The 13470-nt window shown below is 44.1% G+C and overlaps 1 long non-coding RNA gene across 1 annotated transcript in view; it reads right to left on the reverse strand.

Moving 5' to 3' along the window:
• Nucleotides 1-5423: 5423 nt before the first annotated feature.
• LOC132508651 (uncharacterized) overlaps nt 5424-13470 on the reverse strand; it is a 34821-nt gene continuing 26774 nt past the window's right edge. The window contains exons 2-3 of the long non-coding RNA XR_009536722.1: nt 7320-7398; nt 5424-5591 (exon numbers count right to left, since the gene is read on the reverse strand). This is a non-coding gene — a long non-coding RNA (uncharacterized LOC132508651). The remainder of the gene's footprint in view (nt 5592-7319; nt 7399-13470) is intronic.

Genomic DNA, 13470 nt, shown 5'->3' on the forward strand with positions numbered 1-13470 from the left:
GTTTCACGGTTTGCTGTATGTGTAGGAAAGGGTTGGTACAGCCGACCCAGCACTGAATTGAAACCAGAAAGACTTAGTTTCACATCCTGGCTCCTTTACTTTCCAGCTGAGACATCTTGGCCAAAATACTTGGCTTCTTTGAGAGTCCAATTTTCTTATTTGTGAAATGGGGTTAATCATGTTTATCTTGTAGGGTTATATATGATTGAATGAGATAATGTCTAAAAAGTGCCTGGCACCTAACAGATATTCAACAAATGTTGGCTATCATGTTATATGTGTTAGAAATATATCTTCGCATCTATATATCTCTTACAGGTTCCTTTGCTTTTTACCGTTGAGCATATGAGCTCCTCTGGGCAAGTCTGGACTCTCTTACTTCAGCTTTCTTGGTTCATTTAGGGTGTTTGTTTTAGATGAGAAGACTGCAGTTCTGTTGTATTAATTAGCTTGATCCCCAACTGATTTAAGAATGAGGAAGTGATAGTTGTGAGTGTGAAAAGAGTTGGATTTACATTGTGCAACGAATTAGGATGAAAAACAAGCCCCCTGTTGGGAAGCGCCACTGGGACACTTTTGACAGCCTGGTACTCACCACGGCTCACTCAGGGCTCTTTCTCACATGCATGTGCTCCTGACTTTTAGAAGCCCGTCCAGTAAGAGGTCGTGACATTCCTGGGGGTGGCAGAATGTGAATTAAAAATTCAATGAATAAAATCTGACCCGGACTGTTTGCGTAAGACTTAGTCAAAACTCATTTGAAGCCACTCCCAAGGTTAAAAACTATTTCAGTGCCAAAGAACAAGGTCTGCAAACCGCCAAATATTCTCTGGCCACCTGCTGTAGGTAAGGCAGCATTCTGGAGGGGCTGTCAGAATTAAAGGCAAATGAAAACTGTGATCTTAGCTGGCGTGGGGTTTCCAGTATAATGGGGGAGACCAAACTGAGAGGTCCAAACACAAATATAACATTTGCATATGTGATTCCTCTAGCTTTTAGAATTTTCTGGAACTCCCAGAAAGATTCCTGAGATGGCAGGTGCAGGGTCTGGGGCATAGGAACCACCACTGAAAAGTATTTTTCAAAGTCTAGTGGAAATTATTAATCCCATTCTCTCTTCCTACCCACCTCCAGCTGACCCCAGTGCCCTGATACTGCTGCTAGCCACAGAAGGCTCCGTCCATCCACTTGGCTCCCAATTAATTCCCCTCCCCCACCATCAGTGTATCATCCCTTCTCTTTATATGAGAACATTCCATCAGTCAGCTGTATAAACCATGTATAAAACCAGACACTGGGCTAGGCCTGTTGACACAAAGGCACACGTGAACCATAGGTCTTGGCCTCAAGGAGTTTATAGTCTCAGTAGGAGACACAGACAGGTGAACAAAGTGTATATTAAATGCGCAATGATTTGGGGTCCTAGGACGATGAAACACGAAGAGGGTGTGGGCATCTAACAAAGACGTGATGAGAAAAAGTTTCATAGACACTTCAAAAAGGGTAGAAATACAATGCTGTTAATTGTAGGGAATCTGAATCTGGAGAGTGAGGAAAAGGGAATTGCAGGCCCTATGGCAAAAGAGAGGATGGGCAAACAAAATGGTGAGGTCTCAAAATACATACGTATGGCAGGTTCTCACTTCAGAGGATTGAGAAGGAGAAAGGCCAGGCTAGTGGTGAAGGGGACAGTTTGGTAGACAGCAAAGGAAAAAGGGTCCTTGCTTTTTTCTTTAGAGGATTCTTGCTTGAGCTAACTTTGTTTCACACCTCACAGCCTGGTCCCTGATATTCCAATCAGGTGTTTGGCACTGTCTCCTTAATGTCTGTTTGCCACAGACTTATCCACTATCATGTCATGATTCTTGGAATGGAGCCACATTTGAAGAAAGTGTTTAGAAGATGCAACCAGGCTTCATACCTCTCTTACCAGCTAGGACTCTGAAGAAAAGTCTACTGTGCTCCCCCTCGCCTTCCATCCCAGGAATCAAGTCCTAAAAACATCCCCTGGGTATCTGTTGCAACCTGGTTTCATGCTAGTCACCATGGGGAGGGGAGTACCTAGTGCTTTTTGAAAAACATTTACTGTTTTCCAAGCACCGCGCTAGCTGCTTCGAAGGCAAAAAAAATAGGGCACAGTCCCTTCCATGAAGAGCTTGCAATTTTTGTTGGGGAGTCAGACTTAAACATGGATTTTCACATACTATAGTCATGGCCAAGGGAGCCCTTTGCCCAATCTGGAGCTTCTGGGAAGGCTTCAAGAAGTGGTTGAGGCTAAGATGAGTGTTGAAAAGTGAGTAAAGGGTAGTTATGCCAAAAACAATGATGGACCAAAAATTCCAGGCTGAGGAAAGAGCAACAGCACAGAAACTTGAAACAACAGAACGCGTATTAGGAGATACAAATGCTTTAGCACAATTAGAGCATAAAGTGTGAGACGGGGGAGCAGAAGAGGAACTAGGAGGGTAGAGGCTGGTTCATACGGGACCCAGTAGGCCAAGCAAAGAACTTTATTCTGTCACGTTGGGAAGCCATAGAGTGGTTTCATGTTGCAGGCGACGTGGTTGGATGTTGAACTGCAGAGTAGAAGATGGATCCAGGCAAGAGGTTTCAGGACTGGGAGCAGGGAGTCAGTTAGGAGTCTTGTTCAATAGTCCAGGCAAGAGACGCTAAGCTCCCGAGCTAGGAAAAGGGCGGTAGATGAGGTGGGAGGAGGGGACAAGTCTAAGGGCCATTTAGGAAACAAAAGAAGCAATTGGGTTCAGTGATGGATTGGCTAAAGTGGGAGAGATAAAGGAGGAGGCCTGGTGAATTAGGTTGAGGCTGGGCTGAATGGGTGCCTGAGGCTTTGATGGGCTGGGACTGGGAATACAAGAGGGAGAACAGAATATTTCGAGGAAGTGGGGGAAGGCTGTGAGTTCAGCTGTGATGGCTTGAATATGGAGGGCTTCGAGGGCCTGAAAAAGGGAGTTGGCCACATAATCTGAAACTCCTAAGAGAGGTGGAGTGACCCGTGCGCATCATCACCATATGGGTGACAAAGGCCCCTGTGCCGGTGACTGGAATCACCCGTGAAGAGAAAAACCGGAACTAGAAAGAAGACCAGCACATTTCCCTTTCCCCGGAGGGACTCTACATTCTACTGGGGGAGATAAGACTTGTACACAAATAACTAGAATACAAGGAACCATGTAATAATTCCTGCCATTACAGCGACTGCATTTTCCAGGTCAAATGTGGGACCATGTGGTCTCATCAAGGTCTGACCACAGACACAGATTTTGAAGGAGAGTTGTGTCAGAAGTCCAGTTGCCTTAGTTGTAATAGAGGTACAAACAGAAGTGCTATTTTTTTGTTGTTGTGGCCTCTCCTATTGCGGAGCACAGGCTCCGGACGCGCAGGCTCAGCGGCCACGGCTCACGGGCCCAGCTGCTCCGTGACACGTGGGATCTTCCCGGACCGGGGCACGAACCCGCATCCCCCGCATCAGCAGGCGGACTCTCAACCACTGCGCCACCAGGGAAGCCCAGAAGTACTTTTAAAGAGCAGAGTAAGCAGCCATAAAAAAGAACAAAATGCTGTCATTTGCAGTAACGTGGAAGGACTTGGAGGGCATTATGCTAAGTCAGACAGAGAAAGACAAACACTGTATGATATCACTTATATGTGGAATCTAAAAAATACAACAAACTAGTGAATATAACAAAAAAGAAGCAGACTCCCAGATACAGAGAACAAACTAGCGGTTACCAGTGAGGACAGGGAAGAGGGGAGGGGAAATATAGGGGTAGAGGAGTAAAATGTACAAGCTATTACGTATAAAATAAGCTGCAAGGATATATTGTACAACACGGGGAATGTAGCCAATATTTTATAATAACTATAAATGGAGCATAACCTTTAAAAATGGTGAAACACTACATGGTACACCTGTAACTTACATAATATTGTACAGCAACTATAGTTCAACTGAAAAATAATAAAGTGCAGAGTAAGAAGAAATTTATGCAGAAAGAGGAATTTGAGTTAATCCCTGAGAGTGGACTTGGGAAATCTCAGCTCTACCTATACTAAAAGTTGTTTTCTTTGAATATTGTGTCACCCCAGAGCCACCAAGAAAAGGGTTGGCCCCAGTGGAAGAATAAATTGCGTCCTGCAGCAAGCATGGACTGGCCACAGTCTTTAGAGGAGATATGTTTGGGCCCTGGGTTCTCTTTTGGACTCCCGGGTTCTGGTAATTTGTACAGCATCATCCTTTTTCACCCTGTGTCAATCAATGAACACACACCTAAATGGAGACAATGAATGAATTCCATTCTTTACCAGTGTGGTAGGGTCTTAGTTATGTTCAACTTGGAATTCAGAGTTTGTTTATCTGCAGAATAAATGGCTTATTGACCAGCCAAAACCCCACCCCCCATATCTGTTTCATGAATTGTTTTGTGTGAGTTTTTTTTTTTCCCTCTGAAAGGTAATGGAGGAAGTTTAGTGCGAGCACTTCTTAGAGAGCGATGAGAGATATATGAATGGTAGAGAAATGCAACAATGTCTGTCTCCTCTGCTTGTATTCTAAACCTCAATTTGTTATTATGAGCAATTTGAAATCGTCAAAAAGTTTCAAGAATGGTGCGCCATATACCTGCCCTTCACTTAGATTCACTAATATTAGCATAACACTTCCTCTCTCTCTCTCCCTCCCTCTCTCTCTCTCTCTCTGTCTCTGTGTGTAGCACACACAGGTGTTTTATTTTTTGCTAAACCACTTGAGAGTTAGTTGTAGGCATCATGAACTTTCGTCTCCAAATACTTATCGTTCTTTTTAAGTACAATACAACCTTTACATTCAGAAATTTAAAGTTCATACAACACTATTATATAATATGTAGCTCACAGTCAAATTTCCTCAATGTTCCCGCTAAGGTCTTTTATGGCTTTTTCATCCTTTTTTAAATCCTAGGACCTAATGCAGGACTATCCATTGGCTTTGGTTGTCATGTCTCTTTGGTCCCATTTACTCTCGAACAGTTTCCCGAACCTTTTATGGTTTTCCATCACGTGGAGATTTTTGAAGGGTCCAGGCCTGGTGCTTTACAAATCCTCAACGTGGATTTTCCTGATTGTTTCCTCGTGGTTAGGTTCCGGTTAGGCATTTGGGTCAGACTGGTTTTTGAGCTCCCGAGTCAGGGTCACCTGGCCTGGGCAAGGGAGCTCGTCCTGGTCAGGTACATCTCAGCCTGCCTCCAGCATCCTGAGAACAAAACAGCCTTGGTATGGCGGCCAGTGCCAGGGCTCTGCAGTCTGGATGTGACCAGGGTCAGTGGCACAGAGCAGACCCGGGCATAGTGGCTTGGAGCAGCTGTCAGGGACTTCAAAAGCCTGGAAAGAGGCTTAGAAGGGGAGTCGGGGTGCTTACCAGAGAGCAGAAGCACCCTTGAAGTGGATGCATCTGTAAAAGGTACAAGCCTCCTCTGGGGTTCCAGAAACTTGGGACTGGTGTTCTTCAGAGTGGAGGTTTCTGGATTGTTGCTACGCTTCCTGATTCAGTAGTGGGGTAGAATTCAATTGTCAAGTGAATGTTAGTGGTTTATAATCTGCAAAGGCGGAGAAGGTACGACTTAGCAGATGGGAAACGAATGAATAATTGGAAGAAAGTACTAAGATTTTCATTTTCCCGAGAGAAGAAGGGACCGCTGTGGTGGAGGAAGGGCTGGAAATGTATTACAGTCAGAGATCCTAGGCGAACTTATTTTTAGGAGAATTTTTGTCATTAGAGGTTCAGGACAAAACAGGAAAGGCGCACTTGTATTTCCTTCTAGAAGAGAGATTTCCTGTTCCTGAGATTTCCATTCACCATTTTGAGAGACATGTAGGAGGCAAAGAGCATGCCCTTCTGTGCCCACCAGGTCATCTGTCTGCCTTCCTTCCTCCTGACATTTTACCGGGAGTGCTGTGTGCATTGGTTGCTTCCCAGATTTGGAAGGAAATAAAAATGGAGACCAGGCTCGCTGGGGAACAATGAGGAGGGAATACTCGCTGTTTCGTGGAGCTGGGCCTCTCCGGGGTCACCAGGGGAGGCAGAGCCGGGCTTGGCTTCTGGATTGCAGAGCCCTTTGGTCTTAAAGCAGCCCTTTGGTCCCAGACATCATTCAGGCCAGGGGGATGTAGCTGGTGGTTTGGGTAATCATGTGTTAATTCCTAAAATCAAATCCTACCTTGCGGCCATTAAAATGGTGAACAAAATGCTTCAAAGCAGCAAATTATTTTCTGTTGAATTTATTTTTTTTAATAAAGCGATGATGCCTTCTCCTTGTAAAGCATTTTACCAATTACAAAATATTTTCACAAATCGTGTGTGGCCCTCACATCAGTTTCACAATATAGGTCAAAGGAGGAAGCAGCCCGTCCTGGAATCTGGGGCTTCTGTTAGGGCTCTTAGCCCAGGGCTCAATCCTCTGCCCTTCGCTTTCTCCTCTCAGCAGGTAGGTACCATCTAAGATGTTTGCTAAGGGAGCCGACTCCTCTGTCTTTCACCCTTCAGCCTCCTATGAGTTCTTTCTTCCACTTGGTACCAGGTCTGCATGGAGACGTGACCTCGCTCGGCACCAGGGAAAAGCCCAGGCCTCCTTGGGCAGCTGTTGACCCCGAGGGAAGAAGCCGCCTCGGAGGTTTTCCCCTCTTGTGAAACATAAGTCCTCATGTGATGTGGGAGAGACACACCCGATCTTCTCATGAGACCGCTTGGGGGGAATGAATATGCCCCACAAATGTGGCCAATAGAATGTAGATCTCTATTAAGGTGAGCTTCTGCCTGGCCTCTGAGCCTGGGGTGATGGATTTCAGAAGGTCAGCAGGCTGTAGACACTACCTGCCAGATTTCTGTGGGGTGTGTGCTTGTGTGTGTGTGTGTGTGTGTGTGTGTGTGTGTGTTTATATGTGTATGTGTGTGTGTGTCCCCACTCAGGCAGCTATTGGGGGGTAGCGCTCTAAGTGATCGTCCATAAGTGATAGCACATTTCCTGTGTCACGCACAGGAAAGATGTCATGATGGGAAGACATATCCTCCTGCAATTTCAGCTAACTTTGGGGTGACTTGGTCACTTACAAGGGAGGTAGCTTCCACTGAAGTCTCTGTGAAATCCCTGAACTGGGAGGCTGGTGAGGAAAGAGCCGCAGCTCCACGGCGGGGTCCTTCTGAGGTCACACCAGGATATTTCCACAGTAAAGTGAAGTCCTGTGGCTGGCTGCTGAGAATGACACGTTAGGACCCACCCCACCTAATTCTCCTCCGGGAGCTGAATCAAACATCATTGTCTACGCACATGTTTACACGTTCTTGCAGAGGATGTTCTGGCGTCCCGCCCATTACAATCTGTCATCCATGAAGCTTTGTGTCCATGCCTGGAAGCAGAAAGCATATGAAATTGTACACTGGAGGAAAAACAGCACCAGATCTCAGAGGCGCATTCTCTTCAGGCTCCAGAGGAGATTGGGAAATCTAAACAATTTAGAGGTCAGTATAGTAGACCCAAAAGGCCCAGCCAATGCAGTAAAAAAAACAAAACAAGGCACAGCCATGTTCGGGGCAGTACTATTCACAAATTCACACTCGCACACTAGCCAAAAGGTGGAAGCCACTCAAATGCCCACCCGTGGACATGAATGAATAGATAAACAAAATGTACTGTGTATATATATTATTCAACTATGAAAAGGAAGGACATTATGACATATACTACAATGTGGATGAACCTTGAAGACGTTCTGCTAAGTGAAATAAGCCAATCACAAAAGGACAAATGCATATGAGCCCACTTATGTGAGGTGCCGAGTGTAGTCAGACTCATAGAGACAGAAAGTGGAACAGTGGTCGCCAGAGGCTGGGAGGAGGGGGAGATGGAAAGTTGTTTAATGGGAAGAGTTTCAGTTCTGCAAGATGACATTCTGGAGATGTTGCACAACAATGTGAAGGTACTTAACACATCTGAACGGTAGACCGAAAAATGGTTAAGATGCTCGATTTTGTTATGTGTATTTTACCACAAATAAAACAACAACAACAGAAGAAACGAACAAAAATAAGGCAAGATAAGCCCATTGTATAACAACGGAGCTTTGTTAGCTGGTTGCTTGAACTTCCTGGAGACGCAGCCACGTGTGGCTAGCCAGGGAATGGGGTCAAAAGAGGTGACCATCTCAGCTGTGAGGGAAGCTGCCCCAGGGGAGGATTTTTTGAGGAGAGAGTTGAAACGAATGTTCTCTGCCCTTTACCTTCCTGGGAGTTCTTCCCTCCATCCATAACTTCCGGAGGAGAACTCAGTGTGAAGGTATCCGCCTCCAATCTCTGTGTTTTACTCTAAAGAGTGACAATGTCCTGGGCAGGGAACTGCTATCTCATCAAGATTCCTGGAGACTGGGGTGGGTTTATCTTTCCTTGGACACAAAGTGTGATCAGACTGGTCGGACAGATAGGGAAATGTCGCCTGGGTTGGTGGTTGATCTAACAGAATGTTTCTCAAACCAGAATCCATAGGTTCTCTATGCAAATTTTAGAATTTATCATAGTCTAACTTTTATGATATAAAAATAATTTAAAATTATACATTTAATTGAATAGTTGGAGCATCAGGATGCTCAACTTCTCACTAGTTTGCTGGCATCATTCCAGGACCCACATTTAGGATTTTGTCATCACTCCAGGGAAGGGCAAGTAACATCTTGAAGCTTGGCACGCATGGAGGTATAGCACCAAATTAAACTGAGGAAAGGGGTGGGAGAATTGAGTCATCCCACAGCACGGGCCTGCCACACTCAAAAATGCCAATATCATGACAACACCACCCTCGTATTTGTGCTGTGAATCAGTTTCAGCAAAACATTACTGGTGCCATGAATGTAATGTGGTTCATTTTCATTTTGTCGACCTCTGAGGTTTTGTTTCCATTTAATTTGTAAACTTCTGTTGCTTTTCAGTTATATTTGAGCTCTAACCATAAAGTGTTTATATCTATGCTAATGTTGGTATATTTCTAAATAGCTGTATAAAAAGGTGAATTTATAAGAAGGTTAAGTTAACCCTTAGGGTCCAAGATGCTTTCTTCTCTGTGGAAGCTCCTACAGCTCCTGGCGTGAGAAGCCCGTTACATGGAAGGTCAACTGGCCCTACTTGTGTTTGATCAGACCTAGAGGGAGGTCTAACTCAGGACTTTATGAGGTCAATACAGTGACGTATTGAGGATGGACTAACTTGTGTTTAGGAGTTCTACCCATTATCTCCAACATCGATACACACAACTCTAGAATATAATTGGTAGCTTCCAGTTTCTGTTCACAAAGAACCCGGGGGCTCTGATTGCCTAGCCTCTTCTCTCAGGCTTAGTTGACTGTCTTCTATGTTCCACACCCTTCTTGTCCTTTCTCGTTGGAAGCTAGGTTTAGCTGCTCCTTTTATTCAAGATGCTTGTTTTATGTACAGAAACTTCGAGACTTAACGTTAGTGCAGGCTCAGATTTCACCTTAAGCACCGTTCTCATCAAGCAGTTCGGCTTCCCTAGGACTGCAAACTGCTGCTTTCTTACTGTGCCGATTCCCCCAAGACGTGTTTTGCGTTCTTCTTGCTTTCACAGCTCTCCCTGTCTCTCTCTATCCAGACACACTCGGCCCCACCTTTGCTCTCTCCCTTGAGATGCAGACCCTGTCCAACAGTAGGAGGGGTTCTCTGGACAGGGAGTCACTTCCTGAGCCAAAGCCAAGTTGAAAATGGATTCCCACTTAGGAGAGGACTTGGGCACCCAGATGCTTTCTTTGAGAAACCATGAATGTTTCTGCTGTCAACAGGAGTTAGGAGCTACTTCTGGTTAACTTTCCATGACCTGCATCACGGAGGTCTCCATGTTATTCATTCACTTGACAAATATTTACCAGATTCCTTCTATATGACAGTCACCGCTCCAGGTTTTGTCCATGCCAAGATGAATAAGTAGTATTTGTCCTTCATGAGCTGGTGGTCTCACTCGGGATGCCATGTGCATCTAAATAAGTTGCAGCACAAAACCAGAAATATAGATCCATGGAACAGGATAGAAAGCCCAGAGATAAACCCACGCACATATGGTCACTTTATCTTTGATAAAGGAGGCAAGGATATACAATGGAGAAAAGACAGCCTCTTCAATAAGTGGTGCTGGGAAAAGTGGACAGCTACATGTAAAAGAATGAAATTAGAACAGTTCCTAACACCATACACAAAAATAAACTCAAAATGGATTAAAGACCTAGATGGAAGGCCAGGCACTATAAAACTCTTAGAGGAAAACACAGGCAGAACACTCTATGACATAAATCACAGTAAGATCCTTTTTGACCCACCTCCTAGAGAAATGGAAATAAAAACTAAAATAAACAAATGGGACCTAATGAAACTTCAAAGTTTTTGCACAGCAAAGGAAACCATAAACAAGATGAAAAGACAACCTTCAGAATGGAAGAAAATATTTGCAAATGAGACAACTGACAAAGGATTAATCTCCAGAATTTACAAGCAGCTCATGCAGCTCAATATCAAAAAAACAAACAACGCAATCCAAAAATGGGCAGAAGACCTAAATAGACATTTCTCCAAAGAAGATATACAGATTGCCAACAAACACATGAAAGAATGCTCAACATCACTAATCATTAGAGAAATGCAAATCAAAACTACAATGAGATATCATCTCACACCTGTCAGAATGGGCATCATCAAAAAATCTACAAACAATAAATGCTGGAGGGGGTGTGGAGAAAAGGGAACCCCCTTGCACTGTTGGTGGGAATGTAAATTGATACAGCCACTATGGAGAACAGTATGGAAGTTCCTTAAAAAACTAAAAATAGAACTACCATACAATCCAGCAATCCCACTAGTGGGCATATACCCTGAGAAAACCATAATTCAAAAAGACTCATGTACCACAATGTTCATTGCAGCTCTATTTACAATAGCCAGGACATGGAAGCAACCTAAGTGTCCATTGACAGATGAATGGATAAAGAAGATGTGGCACATATATACAATGGAATATTACTCAGCCATAAAAGAAACGAAATTGAGTTATTTGTAGTGAGGTGGATAGACATAGAGACTGTCATACAGAGTGAAGCAAGCCAGAAAGAGAAAAATAAATACCGTATGCTAACACATATATATGGAATCTAAAAAAATGAAAAATGGTTCTGAAGAACGTAGGGGCAGGACAGGAATAAAGATGCAGTTGTAGAGAATGGACTTGAGGACACGGGGAGGGGGAAGGGTAAACTGGGACGAAGTGAGAGAGTGTCATGGACTTATATATACTAACAAATGTAAAATAGATAGCTAGTGGGAAGCAGCCGCACAGCACAGGGAGATCAGCTCGGTGCTTTGTGACCGCCTAGAGGGGTGGGATAGGGAGGGTGGGAGGGAGATGCAAGAGGGAGGAGATATGGGGATATATGTTTACGTATAGTTGATTCACTTTGTTATGCAGCAGAAACTAACACACCATTGTAAAGCAATTACACTCCAATAAAGATGTTAAAAAATAAATAAACACATAGGTTGCAGTGCATTGTGACAAATGCCCTACCATATAATACAAATGCCATACTTTATACTAGCCCTCCAGAGGCGAAGAGGAGAAGCCCCCTGACCACCAAGGGAGGTCAGGGGAGACATCAGAGGGCATGACACTGAAACCCCTCTTGAAGGATGACTGGGAGTTCCTTTGGTGGGAAAGTTCCACGGGGGTCAGTGAGCATTCAAGGTAGAGAAGAGGTTGTGAGAAAGCTCAAAGCTTCATGGAGTTTGGGTGGAAATGTAAGTTGTTTGGGATGGCTGGAGTGTATGTTTTGGTGTGTGTATACATGTGTTGTAGGAGAATGAGGGTGCAGGCTATAGATTTGGAAGAGGCTTATACTCCAGGCCAAGCAGAGGCAACGGGGTACCATGCCTTACTGCATTCCACAGCGTATACCACTCCTGCCTGGGGCTGCTGTTTTTTCCCCTCCCTCTCCCTCCCTCCCTCCCTCCCTTCCTTTCAACAGCTTTATAATTCACATACCATACAATTCACCTATTAAAAGCATAAAACTCAGTGGTTTTTAGTATGTTCACAGAGCTGAGTAACCATCACCACAATTTATTTTAGCGCATTTTCATCACTCCAAAAAGAAAACCCAGACCCTTTAGCTGTCACCCTCCTACCCTCATCCCCTCCACCTCAGCTCTAATTAATCAATAATCTACTTTCTGTCTCAACGGATCTGCCTATCCTGGACATTTCATATAGATGGAATCATACCACATGTGGCCTGTTGTGGCTGGCTTCTTTCACTCAGCGTGGGGTATTTTCCTTAGCAGCTGCAGAATGGGCAGCAATTCAATTTCCCCTAAACTTGCAAAGGGTTGGTGAGTTCATGGGAGAGAGAGAAAAATAAAGAAAAGAGTGATGGAGTATTTGGGGACTCTGAAACGGCAAGACTAAAAAGGCATAAAGTTTCATTTAAGACATTTCTTTCTGGGACCGTGGCTTCGCAGGTGTAAATATTTCTCTTACAAAAGACTTCTTGTTTTGAGCCATGGTAGTGTATCTGGAAACCCACGGTTTACAGTTTATGTCTTTGTGGACAGGTTGGTAGAGACAATCCCTCTCTTTCCCGCTGCTGTGATGCCGTTGCTTCCATGAAAACACCACCGAATTTGGCATTTATGCTACTTGCTTCACTGTGAGCCTTCTGCCTGATATTGGGTCAACACAAAATTGCTTCTTCTCCAGAACAAACTTGATGAACTGGGAAGTGGCATACGCTGTACCCGGAACTGTTCTCACAAGTGCGGTAAAGGTCACATTTGCAAATTCAACAGGACAGCCCTCGTTCATTTCGTATGTCGCTGTGCAGAACTGCTGAGTTCTATAAAAGGTCTGGTTTCTCTCTCTTGCTGGAACATTGTCAAAGACCACATCAGTCAGTGAGAGCAGTCCTGGGTCCTTTCCACGCAGCTGCCTCGGGGTTTTATAGACCCTGAGACGGAATCTCGTAAAGTCTGGTTGCCATTTTGAGTTGCAGTCTAATGATTCTCTCTCTTTTCCTACGTGAAGATTTGATTTTAAATCCGTTTGGAAAATGACATGGTCAGCCTGAATCATCTTAGTTTTCAATGTTAAAATAGAACAGAATATGCGGTAGTTCACTCACAGTATTGTAGTTAAACAACTTGTCACTTAATGCTACGCAACTTTAAGGATTGTTTTAATCAATAGTATTTTTATAAGGTACACAGACGCCAGAGAGTTCCATCCAACTTGTTCTCTTCTTTGGCGATGTGCGTCATTATTATTCCAAGTAGCATGTCTTAAGAGCCTGCTGTGTATAACTCTGTTTTCTGTTTCTTTCTGTCTCTCTCTCATTCATACTTATATTTAACAAAATATGATTCCAAATATTCCTCTAATA

The sequence above is a fragment of the Lagenorhynchus albirostris genome, chromosome 18 (assembly GCF_949774975.1).
Source record: "Lagenorhynchus albirostris chromosome 18, mLagAlb1.1, whole genome shotgun sequence".
NCBI lineage: Eukaryota > Metazoa > Chordata > Mammalia > Artiodactyla > Delphinidae > Lagenorhynchus > Lagenorhynchus albirostris.